Source organism: Erinaceus europaeus, chromosome 13 (genome assembly GCF_950295315.1).
Source record: "Erinaceus europaeus chromosome 13, mEriEur2.1, whole genome shotgun sequence".
Taxonomy (NCBI): Eukaryota; Metazoa; Chordata; class Mammalia; order Eulipotyphla; family Erinaceidae; genus Erinaceus; species Erinaceus europaeus.
This window is the reverse complement of record NC_080174.1, coordinates 38,885,300-38,901,789: the sequence shown is the minus strand read 5'-3', so window position 1 is coordinate 38,901,789 and position 16,490 is coordinate 38,885,300. Positions and strand designations below refer to the sequence as shown.

At 40.2% G+C, this 16,490-nt stretch overlaps 1 pseudogene; it reads right to left on the bottom strand.

Moving 5' to 3' along the window:
* Positions 1–9,943: 9,943 nt before the first annotated feature.
* On the bottom strand, positions 9,944–10,749 carry LOC132542508 (large ribosomal subunit protein eL21-like; annotated as a pseudogene).
* Between the last annotated feature and the right edge of the window lie 5,741 nt (positions 10,750–16,490).

Sequence of the window (16,490 nt, the reverse complement as noted above, 5' to 3'; positions counted from 1 at the left end):
TGCAGCCTTTAGGATCCTTCCTTTATCATTATTCCTTTTCATTCTAAATATGATGTATCTTGGTGTCTTTAAGTCTGGGTTAATTCTGTTTGGGACCCTCTGGGCTTCTTGAACCTTTATGTCTAAACTAGGGAAATTCTCATCTATTATGTCCTGTAGAATGCTTTCTTCTAAATTCTTTTTTATGTTTTAAATTTTTATTACATTTATTAATTTATTGGATAGAGACAGCCAGAAGTCAAGAGGAAAGGGGGAGATAGAGAGAGAGACAGAGAGACACCTGCCCCACTGCTTCACCACTTGCAAAGCTTTCCCCCTGCAGGTAGGGAGTGGGGGGGTTCTAACCCAGGTCATTGTGCATTGTAACATGTGCATTCAACCAGGTGAACCACCACTTCCTAGCCCCTAACAATGCACTATCCAAGTGAGCTGTTTTACTAGCTTACCACTCATGGCTTTAATAGCTGTCCAACATTCCAGTTCATAGGTCATCATCCAGTCTTCCTCCCTTTCGTCCTTCCGCCCTGCTTTCTCTTTCCCTTGCTTCTTTTCTTCTGCTTGGTTTTTTTTTTTCAAAGAGAGAGAGAAACAAAGGGACAGAGGAAAAGGGCCAAGTAGTGGTACATCTGGTTAAGCACACACATTACAGTGTGTAAGGACCTGGGTTCAAGCCCCTGTCCCCACCTGCAGGGGGAAAGCTTCAGAAGTGGTGAAGGAGGGCTGCAGGTGTCTCTCGGTCTCTTTCCCTCTCTATCCCCATTTGATCTCTCAATTTCATTATGTCTCTATCCAATAGTAAATAAACAAATAAATATTTTAAAAAATAAAAGAAGGGTGGGGACAGAGGGAGGGAGAAACACCATAGCACCGAAGTTTCCCCCAGTGCTGTAGTACTCCTGTGTGGTGTACCTGGGAATCTAACCTGGGTCATGCTCATGGCAAAGTCAGGGCCATTCTGGGTGAGCTATCTCCTATTCCTAGTTTTTTTTTAATCATTATTTTCACCTCTTTGGGGTGTGCCATAAACTCAGGCCTGAAACTTTTCTAGATGTAGCCATTGTGGAGCACACAGCCATAATCAATTATCAATTAAATTTTTTTTTAATATTTATTTTCCCTTTTGTTGCCCTTGTTGTTTATCGTTGTTGTTGTTGTTATTGCTGTCATTGTTGTTGAATAGGACAGAGAGAAATGGAGAGAGGAGGGGAAGGCAGGGAGGGGCAGAGAAAGATAGACACCTGCAGACCTGCTTCACCCCTTACAAATGGGGAGCCAGGGGCTCGAACTGGGATCCTTAAAGGCAGTTTTTGCACTTTGTGCCATGTGCACTTAACCCACTGTGCTACGCCTGACTCCCTCAATTATCTTTTTTAAAAAGATAAATTTTTAAATTTGCTTTTCTAAAACAAATTGTTGCTTTGCCATATGCATGACCCAGTTTTAAGCCTGGTCCCTACTACATCAAAGGATGCTTCAGTGCACTCACTCTCTCTGTCTCTATCTAAAACTAAACTAAACTAAACAGAAAAGGTTACTTAGTGTCGGGCAGCCCCCCTGCTCCATCCTCCATTGCTGACACTATGGTCTATTTACATAATCATTGTTTTGCCTGAAAGATCCCCACCATGTTATCCCCTCAGGGTATTGCTAATTCCTGTCAGTTAAAATCATCTCAACAGTTGCTAAGGATGCTTCCACCTTCCCAGCATGCCTTTTGCCTCTCTCTACCCCCTTTCTTAGCCATTTCCGTTTCCAACTTGCCACTTCCAGTTTTTATCCCATAAAACCCACTTCTGTTCCTCTTTTCGTTCTCTTTTCTCTCCCGCTTCTGGACCTGGAGTAGGGCTAACATGCAGAGTGGGGAGGCGGCCATTGTGGTTTGGTGCCACGTGGCCTAAACCGCTGTGCTCACACCCGACTCTGGGACCCCGCATCAATAAAAAATTGTATTACCACATCGCCACGAGTCCCTGGATCCTCTCTCCTGCCCACAATGCTAGCCTGGCAACTTAGTGACTTGGAAGGTAGTGCAGTGACTAGAGTTTTAGATTTGGAAACATGGTGTTCCAAATTTTATCTCCAACATCAAATGTGCCAGAGTATTCTCTCTCTCATTAATAAATGAATAAATCTTACTTTTAAAGGTTTGTTAATTGTTTTTTACAAGATAGAGACTTTTTATAAGGGAGAAAGAGAGAGAGAAACCAGAATGCTACTTATCTCTGACACATGAAGATACTGATGATTGAACCTGAGTTGTCAAACAAGCAAGTTCTGCTATTTCCCTGGCCTGTGCTTAGTTTCTTTAACGACAATTGGTAACAGTAATAATAAGTGCAACTCTCATTTTTGAGCACTTACAATGACCCATGTCCTGCGCTTTGAATCCACTACCACTTTGAATCCCTCCTGTGAGATTATGGGCTGGGAAGATCCCCATCACCTTCAGTTTCCTCCATTCCTCCCAGAATATCTTTGGTGGAGAGGATAAGATGCTAACAACTCAACACTAGATATTAAGCATCTCGGACCTTTGCTATTATTTTGATAATAAGGCAGTGGCCTTTCACCCACTTGCTAGGCCAAAGCCAGCCTCAAGGCTTCATCCTCTCTGGGGATTTGGCTCTTCTGGCAAAACCTGACTTGTGTTCTCTCATCTTATGTTAAAAAATCTGGGTGGGGGGAAGGGCTGAAGGGTGAATCAGGCTCTGACCCCATGCTTAATGGGGACCTGGGAAGTTTGTTTTACTGTAGTGGCATCCAAGAAGCAACTGAGACTAGAATCTGACTGCTATTGCACCCACGATAATAATACTTTGAGAGAGGCTTGGTAGTCAAGTGGGTGTGTTTTCTTCTCTACTTGTCTCCCACAGTCTTTTCCACTCTGAACCTGACCCTAAAGCTGTCTCTGGAGAGAGGAGGGAGAGAGTCATTAAAAGGAATACACAACCACTTATCTGAAGACTTTCTGAGTGTCCACTCATTGATTCATCTTTCTATCCACCCATCCATCCATCCATCCATTTACTCATAAACTTACCCACTTACCCATCTGCTTAGCAACTGTCCATGTCCAAAGCACATCTGTAGTTACTTGAGGTGGGGGGAGAGGGGTATATCAGGGCCAAAGAAGAATAAGACTGCCCCTGCTTTAAGAACTGTACGTCTTGTAAAAACAGCAACAACAAAGTGGCCAAATCATTCAGGTCTAGTTTATTCTCTAAAAGCACACAGCCTGGGCTCATACCCAAGCTCTACCAGTTACTATATGCATGATCTTGGGCAAATCATCCCACTTACTTGAGCCTCAGTTCCCTTGTCTGCTATACAGAGACCACTGCAACACCTACTCTATCCAATTGTGAAAACAGAAGATGAGCACATATAGTGTGATACTTAGTCCACAGTAGATGTGTAATCATTGTTTATTTCATTTCTCTTTCCTTTTCTTAATTCCCCCCAAAATACAGGGATGGATAATATTTAGTTTCTGTCATAAAAAGACTTAATGTAGTAGGGGAAACAACTGGTAGACTGAGGTTCTTGGTTCTATTCCTGATGCTGCATATACCAGAGTGTTGATCTGCTTCATCTCTCTTCTTTTTTTAAAAATTTTTTCAGTCTCATGTTAAACTCTCCCTCCTATGTAGTAGACATAATAAATCTTTAAAATAAACAAGATGAAAATGCTTGCCTACCTAGTCAACTAAGATTTGAGAAAATAATAACACTCAGTTCTATAGAGGGTGTGGTAAAACAGGCACCCCCTCATTCATTGCTGTGAGGAGTGGAAATTAGTACAACTCTTTGGAAAAAACAATTTGGTTATGTATTGAATAAATCTAAAGCCTTGGTATGTTTACATCCTTTGATCCTCACCTTCTCTGCAGGGACTCTAGCCCAGGGATTCTTAAAGAAAATCTTCCCAGATGATACAGTCACTGCATCTTTATTTACTCAGTAAAATCGCAACAAAATGCTCAAAGGGGGATTGTGAAGTAAATCATGATATCTTATTTAGTCATTTAAAAATAATGGCTATAAGGAATTTGGATTTACTATTAAGAATTTTGCTTTTTAACATATAAAGTATATCCATTTACCGTTTTTAAGTAATGTAGGATGCAAAACTACATATATAATAGAACAGTCACATAAAGACAATTTTTTTATTAGAGTAAAAGCACATAACATAAATTCGACCTTTTAACAGTCTGTAAATGCTCAGTGTAGGATTATTAAATGCAAACACATTGTTGTATAACAGAGCTCCAAAACTTTTTCAACATGCATGACTGAAATTCTATATTCAATGGACAAAATTCCCTGTTTCCTCCTCCATTTTGCCTTCTGTTTCAATGGTTTGACTATCTGTTTAAATATTAAGCAGTATTGACTTAGTACATTTAGTATAATGTCAAACTATTTTCCTTTCCTATGTTTTTTGACTGAAGTAATGTTGGCTTACAATATTATGTTGTATGTTGTTGGAATATAATTTCATATTGCTACATGATATGTGTCACCATACTATGACCACAAGCAAAGGACCAATATTCTTCCACCAAAGTCTATGGGATCTCCTTTACTCTTATAACCACCTCTCTTATTTTGATTACATGACCTCAGTTATGCAGTGAATATCTTGAGTTGGTTTTCATTTGACTTTGTTCCCTGTTTTGTTTCTTTATACTCCCTGGCCCCCTTCCCTACACACCCTCACACAAGTAAGATCTCCTAGTATTTTTCTTCCTTCTGAGTTATTTTGTTTAGTATGACCCTCCCAGTTTCATCCATGCTTCTAGTAAAGGGCAAGATTTCATCCTTTTTAATAGCTGAGTAATAGTCTATTGAGAATATGTACTTTTTAATCCACTCATTTGTTATTGGCCACTTGGGTTGTTTCCAGTTCATGGGTATTGTGAATAGTGTGGCAATGAACATAGGTGTGTATATGTTTTTGTGCTTTTTGGATAGATAAATTCCACTATGAGTGGAATTGCTGGATCATGTGGTAGTTCCATTTTTAAATTTTTGAGGAATATAATCTTCATCCTGTTTTCCAATTTATATTCTCACCAATGGTATACATGGGTTCTCTTTCTCTACTTCCTCACCAGCATTTGTTTCTGGCCTTTTTGATATAAGTCATTGTAACAGGTGTGAGGTGATATCTTCTGGTCATTTGGATTTGCATTTTCCCAATATTGAGAGATAAAAGGATTGTTTTTCATATACTGGTCTCACATCTGTATGCCTTTGGTGAAGTATCTAGGTGATAATCTCCCCATTTTTTTAAATGGGATTGTTTTAGTTGTTAAGTTTTGTCAGTCCTTTTTATATCTTGGATACTAGCCCCTTGTCAGATGTATGTTGTATAAATATGTCTCTCATCCAGTAAGCTGTCTTAGTTTTACTGATAGTTTCCTTCACTGTGCAGTCATTTTCTCATTTTAATGTAATTTATGCATGGAATACAGCTGGCTTGAAATTTTTCCATTTGTGATTCCTTTTGTTTATTCTTGTTTTTGTTTCCCTCACTATCAGAGCTGAGTCACCGACAACATTCCTAGAGCCAATATCATGAAGAGTTGCCTATATTTTCTTCAATGTATTTTATAGTTCCATGTGTAAGATTCATGTCTTCAATCCATTCTGAGTAACTTTTGTGCATAGCATAAGATAGTGACTCTTTTCATTCTTTTGCATGTGACTATCCAATTGTTAAAGTATTTTAAAGTGATAGTCTTTTAAAAAACTAGAAAAATATACTAAAATTTAAGCTTCTAGTAGTGGGTCTAAATGTGATTTTTAAAATCCTTTATGTATTAACATTTTTTTCCTGAATGGTTTAGAAACACATACCCTTTTAATATTACAGGACTTATTTTTTAAGGAGGAGTAGAAAAAATTGGTCCAAGAGGCCTGGGAAGATCACTTTCTAGTTGATAACCAGGGACAAAGGGGATTTCAAGCACAAGGAAAGATTCCAACCTAAGATCAATCATCTTAGTTTATGACTGACATTTTTGCCCTCCTGGAGAGCCACAGATGTGTTGGCTGCTGGATTCTCCAAGAATCTACCACTCCTAGGTGTTGATTAGCAACCAGGCCAGTTGGCATTCACCCGCCCAAGACAATTCCTGATTCATTCCTCCCTCTCCCAGAGAATGTTAAATAGCAGTCTGCTTTGTGCTCTAAACCCACCCAGTCAAATAGCCTTTGGGGGACTTAAAGAAGCCAAACTCCACCCTCTGCATGCAGAGTGAAGCACAGGGACTAACACTGATTTAAACAGAACCTTCTAGTGTGGACCCAGAAGTAGGTGGAGGAGACAGAAGTACATCTACTCATTACTATTTCTTGGGTCCACAGCTATATGGGAAAATCCTTCAAGGCCCTAATCTTTTTTTGTCCAGCACTTCACCCTCCAGACCTGATTATAGGTTTGTCTGTCTCATAGAGTCTTCATGAATATTCATTCATTGGCTGAATGAAGAACATCTTGTCATTTAAGGAAAACAACTTGCTTGAGGTGTGGTGTCTTCATCTTGGGAAACACCAAGTGACTGGAAAGTTACAGTAATAGGTAAAGAGGACTGGTAGGGAGGAACACTTAGAGCAGGGGCAGAAAAGATGCAAAACATATCCTTGGGGTTCCCTGTTTTCTTCCACTCTTCCCTGACTCATACGCTGCTAGCCTATCCTTGAGAAGAGTTGCAAGAGCACAGAGAAGCTGAAGGCTAGCTTGAATCCCTTATCTAATCCCATTCAAGTTGGCTGGAGTCTATCTGAAGAACCTACTTCTACTGGCCTTGAACCAGGGAGAGGAGACCTGAGTGTGAATCCCAGTTCTACCCCTTATGAATTAAGTCATTTTGGGTGTCACATCTATCCAGTGAGCAGCAGATGAGTTGTAAGTATGTAAAATGTACCTCATTTTAAAGCTATTGTTTTTGAGTTCAAAGACACAAAACCTATAGTATTTAATTCCCACAATGCTCTAAGATGAAATGTCTATTATTGTCCCACTTTACAGAAAAAGGAAATCCAAATTTAGGAAGGTCTAGTAGAAGTGCCAAAGACAGAAGGCCAGCAAATGGTTGTGCTACTATTGTCTCCAGAGTTGAAGGCTTTGCAACCTGGGTCTGACACCAGGTCAAACAGCTGCCCAGCCATCCTTCCTGGAAAAGCATTTCTATGGGGCCTGAGAATGACCTTGTATATGCATTGTGCTGTGAGTTTTGTGAGCTCCAACACAGCACAATTTTTAGGTTAACTGAGGAGATGATGACAGGACCAGCAGAGGAGAGAGACTGGAAAATTTCATGACCACCTGCCACACCTGCGTCTGCCCCTGTGACCTCCTCAGCTCCCTGCTGTGAGGGTGTTTTGGCCCTCAGTCAGCCCATCCCTCCCAAGGTGGGCAGGAAGGAATTTCCCTTGCTCCAGAACCAAGAGCTCTTTCACAACAAGGGTTGTGTCCTGTGGGCTCTCTGTGTCACCCAATTGCTCTATCCATCAACTGACAAGGTGATTGGCATGCCTACTATGTGCTCGGCTCACTGCCAAGCCCTCTGCCCCTGCTGGGAGTGGGTTGAGGGGGTAGGTAGATCAGGCTAGAGGAGGTAGGTCTTAGACCCATGAGAATATCCAGACTGCAGGCCTGCAGAAAGAGGATCTGACTAGAAAAAAAGTCTATTTCAGATGCCATTGGAGGTAAAGAAGCACAGGTGATAAATCACAAGTCACACTGGCTGCTGAATGACTCAACTACACAGCTCATCACCTATTCATCATTTCTCAGTGAGCCTGGGTGGCAGCTACATGAGCTCTAGACACAGGCAGACCTGGGTTGGAACCCAACTCTTCCTCTTCCTTGTTGAATGACTTTAATTGAATCATTTCAACTTTCTGACTTTTAGTTGCCATGTGTATAAAATGTGTTATTTGAACCCATTCGAAGGATCTGTGAGCGAAGTAGAGGTGGTGCACATGGAAGCATTGGCACAGCACCTGGCACACAGCAGGTGCTCTGTGAATGTATCTGTGTGTGGTCAGTACCGGAGTGGGTTGGGAGCTAGTATGAATAGTGAAATGCCTTCCTTAGAGATTTATACACTCAGTAGTAGAAGTAGAAAAGCACAAAGTTATACTGCAATATGATTGCATGTAGGGTGCAGATATTTCACTTAATTCTAGTTAAAGACTAAACAACAAAAATGTCACAGGGTCTAATACTTGAACCCAGCTCTGTCCTGCTAAGGGAGCAAGAGAGTGAGAAAATGTGCTTGTGCACCTAAGAGAGAGGTAAGTAGGTAGATGGTCTTAATTGGAGAAAAAGGATTGAATCCAGAGTCTGTAGACCTATTTTGGATAAATTTCCCTAGCTGTTATCTATCAACAAACAAAAATGTGTTAGGAAGCCAAGTTGATTACTATCACACACTATAGAAGAAAAGTGCTAAAACCAGGCATACTCCTGTAGATAGTAAATCACAAAGCCAAGATTTCAAACTCAGTCTGACTTTTTTGTTTTATAATTAAATGTTGACTACAGTCAAGCTAATTAGAATATTCATTTCTACCCATACTTATTAACTATTTATTATTATTATTTGAATTTTATTAGTGACTTAATATTGATTTACAAAATTAAAAGATAATATGGATATAATTCCACCACCAGAGTTCTGTATCCCCATTCCCTCCATTGGAAGCTACAGTAATTCTTCCAAGGTCACAGATATGGATGGACTATTGTCACCATAACTATCTGTCTAACTTACATGTATTTGTCCATTTTATTCCCCATGGTCCCATCTTCTCTTCCTTTCCAAGTCATACCTACACCTATTCCTATTTCCAAATGTCCTTCCTTTTTTTCCTCTTTTCTCTATGGGTTCTGATGAAGTTGGAGTTCAGTCCCTCTGTTTACCTTCCTTCTTTCATTTCTTCCTCTCTGGTAATATGGACCAAAATTCTTTTGGGGGTGCAGGAGGTGGGAGTTCTGGCTTCTGCAATTGCTTATCTGCTGGACATGGGCATTGACAAGACAATTATATGACCAACTTGTTCCTATCTTTTCCTAGTGTGGTAGGGATCTGAAGGTTCCAGGATACACTGGTAAGGTTGTCTGCCCAAGGAAGTCAGGATGAAATCATGATAGCATCTGCAACTTGGTGGCTGGATGGCAGTAAGATATAGAGCAGGACAAAATGATTAATGAATGGGAACCAAAATATACAAAAAGAGCAGATGAGAAAAGAGTTCTTAGGGTGGACAGAAGCTAGAAAGTCATCTTGTTAACTATATTTGTGGAGAAAGCACCTGAGATCTACTTTCAGCTATTTTCTAGTGTGCAATGAGTTGTATTAACTGTAGTCAGTGTGATGTAAATTAGGTCCTGGTAGCTATTCATTAAATATAACTTAACTTCAACTTTGTATCTTTAAGCACCATGTCCCAATTTCCCCATGTCCTACCCTGGAAAATACTGTTCCACATAACTATAAATTCAGCTTTTAGAGTAGTCTGGGAGGTGGTGCAGTGGCTAAGGCACTAGACTCTCAAGCATGAGGTCCTGAGTTTGATCCCCAGCAGCACATGTACCAGAGTGATGACTGGTTCTTTCTCATGAATAAATAAATTTAAAAAAGAAAAAAATCTTTAAAAAAATTCAGCTTTTAGAATCTACATATAAGTGAGATCACATAGTATTTTTCTTTCTATGTCTGACTTATTTTACTTAGAATAATGTCTTCAGCTTCATTCATGTTATAAATAGCATGGTTACCATTTTAAAAGCTGAATGCCATTAATATTAAATATATTAGTATATATGGTATGTTCATATACATACAGGCATACTCACAAACAACACAGACACACACACACACACACACACGCACACACACACACACTCACACACACTTTTTTTTTTTACATTTTCTCTCTCCATTCATCTGGTGACCCACATTTAATTTGTTTTTATATCTTGGTTATTGTGAATAATTCTGCAATGAACAAGGAGTTCAGGTAGCTCTTCCTTGTACACATTTCATTTCCTTTGACTATATCTGTATATCCAGAGAGGGGCTATTTGATCATATGGTAGTTTTATTTTTTTATTTTTTTATAGTTCTGATATTTTATTAAGTTTTTATATTGATCATACCATGAATTCATAGGGAAAGGGTTCCAGCAGCTCTGGTTCCTTTTCATTGGTTCTCACAAAGTGTGCTTCTCTGGGTGGAGCAGGCTGGTGCTTCAGTTGAACCCAAGTCCCCTTCTCTTTGGCTTCCTTTTTTCTCTGATCATTTTCCTTCACATGTTTCAAGAAGCTGTCTCTGCTCTTAGAGTGCTTAATAGACTCAATACGAACGTTAATTCTCTTGGCAAGAATCTTGCCCTTGTTTGTTTACAACAATACCAATAGCATGCTGGGTAACATTGTAGACTCTTCCAGTTTTGCCATGGTAACATTTGTGGGGCATTCCTTTTTGAACAGTGCCCATTCCCTTTATATCTGTAATGTCACCTTTCTTATAGATGCACATATATGTGACCAAAGGAACAACTCCATGTTTTCTAAAAGGTCTACAGAACATATAGCAGGTTCCTCTCCTCTTTCCCTTTGTGTTAGTCATTTTGGTGATTTACTGGAAGATGACTGCTCCAGCCAAAAGGGGTAGTTTTATTTTTAATTTTTTAAAGGATTTTCTGTATTGTTATCCTTAGCCAATTTACTCTTTTTACCAGGGTTCTCTTTTCTCTCTTATCCCTTCCAAAACTTATTTTTTGTCTTTTTGATGATAACCATCCTAAGAGGTGCACGGTAATAATCATTATGGTTTTAATTAGTATTTGATGATTAGTGATGCTGGACACTTTTTCCAGATATACAAATGTTGACCATTTGTATATCTTTTTTATATAAATGTCTATTCAGGGCCTTTTGAACATTTTAAAGTGTGTGTGTATTGCTGCTGAGTTGTATGTGTTCCTTACTGGGAAAAAGATCATCTCTTTACCAGAGATAAGATGCAAATATTAGGTTGTCAGAAAACTTATGATACATTTTTTGCATAGAAAACCAGAAAAATACATCATGACTTTATCGACAGCCCAATGTTTTCTATCGGTAAACTGTCATTACATTTAATTCACTCCTTTCTTTGCTGTGCTGAAAATCTCTAAGTAGGTGTTGTCTTATTTGTCTACTTTTTCTCTCATTGCCTGTGTTGATCTGATTTCTGAACCCACATTCTTTCATAGACTATTACCCTGCCAATCTTGAAGGATGGGAAATTGACCATAGTCATGTAGTTGTGCATTGTTCCTCCCTCCCTCGTCATCTTGAGGAACTGATGGTTTTATGTAAAAGTTGGATATCTCCCAAGTGGTCTAATGGTGCCAGCAGGCAGTGAAATAAAAAAAAGGAGAAACGTCTCACCAAGTCAGTTTGTATTTATGACCCACTGTGTGCCGAGTCCAGTGCTAAACTTTCAGCACACAGGTAGCATGCTTTCTCTAGATGTTCAGGTTTGTGAGGGAGCCACTATGAACTACCCAACAACACAAGACTAACTAGAAGTTCAGTTTTACTTTGAACCCCTATTACTAAGATTCTGGAATCATACAGACCTGAGCACAAAACTGGGTTCTGACACTGGGCTCTGACTTTGAGCAAGTCACTTTACCTCTCAAGCCTGTAAAAGATATAGGAGAAACCTGCTCAGCCATGCTGACTGATATGGGCTGTTGCTGAGTGGTGCAAATCAAGATGGGCTTCAAGATCATTTAGGGGGAATGCTTCAGCCTCTTGACTAGAAGCAGGCAACAGAAAAAACAGAAAAACCAACAACTGACTTTTCCACCCTAGCATTTTATCTATGTAAATCACTCAACAGAGAGGGTACTTTGGGCTGGAAGTCACAGAAATGCCTACCCACAAGACAAAGAATGAAGAAAGTACCAGCCAGAAAGACAGTGAGTAAAGTATGAAGTTATTAACAAGAGTGAAGTCAGCATGAGTCCATCTCGAGAGAGATCAGAAAAAAGTAAACTATGAAATGTTGTGCTCTCTCTCAGTGACTCCCAGGGCTCCCTGTGTGTTCCCTGGAGCTTTCCTGTCGATGCTTGGACATTATTAAACCAGCCCTTGATCATTGTGTTTAGCCCTTTAATTAACAGAAGACATAGGTCTCAAACACAGAGACTATTCTGTATATAGAAAAAGTATATTTTTTATTTAGAAAGGTGAAAGGGGATAGATTCATGTAAATATATCTGCTCATACTTATATTCTCAAGGGTTTAGAGAAAACCTATGCTCTTTATATTCAAAGGGGAAATGGAAACCTATAAACTTTTAAAGTATACGTTAAAATCATTTGACATGCTGAGTGGCATTTATTATTTTGCAATTAGCAAAACAAAAAAGAGGTAGGGTTTCTTGTACAATTCATGCTACTCTTAAGTCTAAAGTTACATTGGAATAGAAAAATAAACATTTAAAACAAAACAAAATAGTAATAGTTTTCCCACCAAGCAATGAAATGTATAACCAGTAGAAATTTTCTCCTAAACTGTGAAGAAAACTGAAACCCCCCCCCCCCATAAGAACACTCAAGTGAAAGAAGGGAGGGGCAATGGTGTGCAAGCATTGGGTGTGACTTTTTTCTTCAGTTTTTGGGAATGAAAAACTTCACTGATGAAAAAAATGTCACAAAGAACTGTCTATTTTGTGTTTGTTTTTGTAGTTGAAACACCTGACTCCTATACACGGGTTACAGAGAGTCTGCAGAACCCATGACATTTTCGGAAGACGTTTACACGTTCATATGTTCATGGCTCTTAGCAGATTCTCAAGAAAGCCTATGCCCCAAAAAGACTAAAATCCACAACTTTAAATTCTGTTTACTTGGAGATCTAATCTCAGTAAGTCAACCCACATCCTGAAAGCTGTAACAGGCAGGGATGGTATAACTATTTTTATTAATATATCCACTATGCACAAGTCCACAAGCAAAATGAGTGAAATCCAAGCAGTCGTACTGAGACAATTATTACTTTTTTCTCCTTTTTTTCATTTCTACTCTCTAAATGTTCTATAATAAACACATAGTATTTTGACAATAACAAATGTTATTATGAACACATTTCTCAATATAAATATATATGTACATATATATATATATGTATGTGCATAGACAAAAGATTGAAAGGAACTACACTCAAAATATTAAGTGTTTCTGCTTGAGTGGTGGGATTGTAGAATTTTATGCTTTCTTCTTGGGCTTATCAGAAGTTTCTGAGGTTTCTTTGTTATTCTTGGCATAAGAAAAAGTAATTTTGAATCAATAAGTAATCATTCCTGGGCTAGGGAGACATCATAATGGTTGAGCAACTGACTTTTACGTCTGAACTTCTGAAGTCCCAGGTTCAACCTCTAGCACCACCATAAGGCAGCATTGAGTTCTGATAAAAATAAATAGATAAAATTAATAATAAATGAAATTATAGAGTAGAAGAGGAAAACTGCTGTATATGTCACCCAGATTCAAGCCAGACCCTTACTGCATTGGAGGAAGCTTTAGTCTCTGTCTAAATATACTTGAAAAAGTTGAGCTGGAGCAGTGAAACCCCAGTGACAAGAGAAAAAGAAAAAAGGAAACATTACCTCCTGTTGATCAATTTGTAAAATCTTTTTATTCTACCTCCACCCCATAACCCTTTTATTTTCCCCATGTGGTCACACATTCATTGCCTTGTTTGGGGAAGGGGGTAACCGAGACAGGAGGTTTGCCCGGACTTGCTGGGCTGACTTTCTTTCAGAACAGAGGCCCTGAGTCACTTGGGAAAACCTTAAACAATCACTCCTGAGACTTCACTCCCTCTCCCACCAGTGCACTCTCTTGAACAAGAAAAAAAGTTGAAAGAATGATCCAAGAGTCTAGGTGAGGCTCATGTGGGTTGAAGCAAGGATGCCATTCAGATTCAGAGATTTTTCTAGCACAAGAGAAGCAGGGTAAAGATCTAGAGACAGGACTCTGGTTTCGGGCTGCTTGAAGCTCAGTTCCAGCTCCATTGCTTACTCCAGATTGGTTCCTTATCCTCTTTAAACCTGTTTCCTCATCAGCAAAGTGATACAGAACCAGTATCATAGAAAGTCTATTAATGAAACATCACACAAAATATCAAATCATATTTAGCCATTCTTCTTAAATGAAAAATTTATCAGGAAACACATAAATTCACAGCAAGTCAGCCAAGCAAAGCATAGATTCTTCACAACCATACCCAATAGTTACATCACTTTGGCTGGTCAACAAAAATTGAATTAGAGTTGCACCATGTGAGCTTGGATTCAGGTAAGGTCTTCAGCAAAATGATTCTCATAGCTAGATTAGTGCTTGACATAAAAAGAGTGCTTAATCTGTAAATATATTTTCTTGGGCTGTTTTGGTGAGCTGAGGCCTTGTGCATGAGTGATTTCACTACTCCTTGGCTGCTTTTTTATTCAGAGAGAAACAAAGAGAGGGAGAAACACCACAATATTTGAGCTCTGCCCACCTCCGTACCTCTCTCCATGCCATGGCTCCTCCCAGGTAGTGTTGGGGCTGGAAATTAGACTGTGTGCATGACAAAACAACTGCAGTACCCAGTGAGCTATCACTCTGGTCCCAAGTGTGTGTGTGTGTGTGTGTGTGTGTGTGTGTGTGTGTGTGTGTGTGTGTGTTTTATCTTTGCCGATTTTTTCTATGGTTCTGTTTTCTCTTCTTTTCTAAGTCACATCTACACCTATTATTACTTCTGCATTGCTTTCCTTTTTTACTCTTCTCTCTCTGGATCCTGATGGAATTGTATTTTAGAACCTTTTAGTCATCTTCCCCTAACATTTCTCCCCCTCTGAGTATAGACTAAAATTCTTTTTGGGGTGCACAATATGGGAGTTCTTGCTTCTCTACTGGACATGGGTGGGGGCAGATCAATCAATAAGGAGCTGTTGTTATTATTATTAGCCTAGCTAGTTCTCCATCTGACTCATCCAGAAACAGAATATGAATGTGGACAGGGTTTTCCATGGAAATCCTAATTTTTCCTGGGCCTGGAAATAGGTGGTTCCAGCAAGGAGGTAGTGGGCAGGGAGGGTCACTTCTGTGTGCCCCTAAGATGCTATTTCTCTAGTTGAGATATTATTTCTCCTTGCTACCCATGTCCCTTCCAAATTTCCTCCTCCAGGTGGACATCCATGCCCACTTCTCCCCAGTCTTGGGTCAGGACTATCATACCTTGTTGTCCCCAGCACAGTACTCGGCATAGTCATTGGCTTATTCAACCCTATTCCCCTCTACCTTCCCCGCACCTCCCAGTCAAGTAGGCAAGAGCAGGGAGGAGAGCAGGAGTGAGTTTTATTTGTCCATATCTTGAGCATCTAGCACAGGGCTCAGCATGGGGCCCCAATAATTTGGTGCCTCACAGAGTGTCTGACTCTAAGCACAACAAGGTGAGGGGGAGAGATTAACAATCTGTGTTGTGGATCTGGACAAACCTAGATCCACTTTCAGCTCTAGTCTCCCAGGCCTGGACCACAAACAAGTTAATTCCTCTTTGGATCTTGTCCTCCTGGATAAAATTAAAATAAAAATCCCTACAGTGCAGGCTGTTGTAAGGGTTAATGCAATCCTGCACAGAGAGGAATTAGCACACAGCAAGCTCTCCATAAATGCCCTGGATGCTCCACTTCCCTGAGTCCCCAGGGAGCAGCAGCCAGAACGTTCCACCCACTTTTAGTGGGGACAATGAAGGGTGGTGTAGGGGGTGGGGAGTGCTAAGGAGCCAAGTCTCCCCAGTGGTAGGCTTTTCAACCTGGATTCATAGCTCCTTCTGAGGGAAGGAGAAAGACACCCACCTCAGCCTGGCTAACTCCTCCTAAGGCCTCAAAGCTTGGGGCTTGCTCTTTCCTTGCCAAGAATTAGCCTATCACATCCTGTGAAATTCAATTGGGTGACTCAGACACAAGGCGGGCCACCTTGATTGCTGCTTCCAGGGCCAGGTTCCTGGGCCTGGATGTGGCCAAGGCCCAGGCATGGGTCATCTACACAGTCACACCCCACTGGGACCCCAAAGCAGGTGAGAGCACCCCCTTCCTTCCTGCTCAGAAAAAGCCAGTGAAGCCCCCCCCCTCTCTCCCCTTTCTTTTCATTCCCACTTGTCTAGCCTGTTGTTTTCTCACCCAGGTGAAATGTGAGCTCTGTCATTAGAAATTACCATGATTGTCTAGCATCTGACAGCAGTGATGCTAGAGGAGGGGGCTGGGCTGGGGCAGCTGCACACATTTGGCTTTTCACCAGTTCCTTTCCCTATTGCCCTCCCATTGGGAATGTCAGGCCAGATGTATTTACACCAAAGCACAGCGGCTGTTTCTAGAAATCTGGGCGGGTTCTCCTAGAGCCACAGGTCTCAGAAGTAGTACTACAGACCTAT